Genomic DNA, 2769 nt, shown 5'->3' on the forward strand with positions numbered 1-2769 from the left:
GGCACACAGAGCACTCAAACAAAACACAGACAACAGGCACACACACAGGAGACCACTCAGACCATATACACACGGAGCACGCTCACAAAGGGTGGGTGGGGGGGGTGTACAGACCACCACACAGAGACACAAGCACAGACACACCACACACGGAGACACACAGAACAGAGCACTCACACAGACACAGACACACACACGGAGACATCCAGATACAGAGACCCAACACGGAGACCACAGATACAGAGACACTCAGACACAGAACACACAGAGACACACGACCACACACACACACGAGACACACAGACACGGACACACACAGGACACAGACATGCGACCACAGCAGACCACCACAGCCACAGGTACAGACACACAGCAGCATGCAGAGACAGAGACACACAGACACAGGTACACAGAACACACAGACACAGACACACAGAGACACACAGACATAAACCACACAGGACAACACAGAGACACACAGACCAGATACACCATAACACAGGACACATCAAAGAGATACTCGACACATGATACACACACAGGACACACACACAAAGAGACACACAGACACAGATACAACCCACACAGACACAGACACAGCACACATACAGAAAACACCCACACAGAACACACAACAGAAACACACAGAATAGGACACACACAGAGAACACACACAGGACACACACAGATATACAGAGGACCACACAGCAGACACCACAGAATACAGAGCCACACACATAACAGAGAACATATACCACACACGACACACAAACCCATAAAGACACAGCATACAGGCACAGAACCACACACACACCGATAACACACCGACCACAGATACACACACAAACACACATAAGCACACCATACACAGATACACCACACGTGCAACACAGTACACACAAGAACACACATGACACGACACACAGAGATATACACAAAGACACACACACACAGAGAACACACAGGCAAGATACACAAACACATAGAACACACGACATACACACAGGCACAGAATAGAACACAGAGAGACACACACAAACAAATACACAAATAGACACATACCACACAGATATACAAACACCACAGATACACAAACACATACAGAGGATAACAGACACACAGAATATCACAGGACACAGATACATAACAGACACACACGGCACACTGAACACACATACACACATATACACACAGCCACAGATATGCACACAAGCACACATACACACAGCACACACACACATATACACACACAGGCAGACAGACGTAGATACACACAGAGATAGACACACACAGAGACACACAGACATGGAGACAAACAGAGACACACACAAATGCAAACACAGACACATGCATACTTCCTAATTTTTGCCCAAGACCTCCGCCATTCAGAAATCTAGACATGAGGCACACATCAGTAATGTTGTTACAAGGAAACTAGAGAACCTGTGGATCAAATTCTTACCTTTTTGAAATTTTTCTCAAATCTTTTTTTTAACCATAGAAAATTTCTAACACACACACAAGTAGACATAAGTGTCATGAACCCCCAAGTACACATCGCCCAGCTTCACAATTACCAATGCACAGTTGGGCTTTAAGTTCAAAGGCTGTAGTCCAAGTGTAAGTGACCTGTTTAGAAGACCACAAATTAGAAGAAACCAGTTCACCCTTGCCCACTGCAACTCTTGGGCTAGAAAGAGACCCTCCAAGTTGGCAAATGAAAAAGAACTAGAGAAGAGAACGAGATAGTTATATCCTGCTGTACAGTGCCAAAAGGAGCCTGCACCTGGAGCCCTGCAGGCTGAGCCCTGAGAAGGGCATGCACACCCAGCTTGGCTGGGGTTCTGAGGGTAGAAAGCAAGCCCGCCCACATCCCCCACATCAAAGCAGAGGAGGGAAGCCCACGTGGAGGTACCCAAAATACCTGTTCTCCCAAGGCAGTCCCCATATATCTGGATGGAGACAGTCCAGAAAGAAGACAAGCCCTTTCCTGGATGTCTTTGAAAGAGAGCATACCTGGAGGGTTGTGAAGCTGTGATGAGACTATGGGCTGGTACTGTGTGAATCCTATGGCTGAGAGCTATGAGGGGAAACTTCTGCCAGGGTCCATCAGGGAAGCAGGACAGAACCCAAGGATCAGTGGATGGTGAGTAGGATAGAGTATCTTCTGAAAGGAAGACACTTAGTCAGCCCCATCACATGCCAAGATAAGTCGTGAATCCCCCAGTGCAGTAAATCCACCTTAGGAAGACAAGGGGGTAACGAATTGCTGATGTTAACCTAAAATAACCAAATGTTATTCTCAGCAAAATGGGAAATTGATATAAATAGGGTTCAAAAATCAAAGTTGCATTTTTTGCACAGCTTCCATAGTTTTAATGATTAAATGCCATAATCCTCACAAAGACATCACCCTATTCTCACTATCCAGTGCCTCACAGAAGAGGGCACTTAACCTTGGAAACATAGACACCCTACTTTCTTAAAATACACCAAAGCAGAGGCCCACCCCACATCAACGGTATCAGCATCTCTTGACTCAGAACACTTGTTTGTTTGTTTGAATTATTCTAATGTGAGTACAACTAGAAACTGCTTTAGATCTTCCTGTTCACACCTGGCATGTAATCCTGCAATGTACCAGCTACACAGACATAAGCAGACAACTGAAGATCTTTTACCTCTTTGCGAGATTGTGTTCCATCCTTCCGTTCTTGCAAAGGTTCAAATGCGGCCATATCAGACTCAGCCTGAAACCCCAACTATAGT

Source organism: Rhinopithecus bieti, unplaced genomic scaffold, assembly GCF_001698545.2.
Source record: "Rhinopithecus bieti isolate Rb0 unplaced genomic scaffold, ASM169854v2 scaffold_43555, whole genome shotgun sequence".
Classification (NCBI taxonomy): domain Eukaryota; kingdom Metazoa; phylum Chordata; class Mammalia; order Primates; family Cercopithecidae; genus Rhinopithecus; species Rhinopithecus bieti.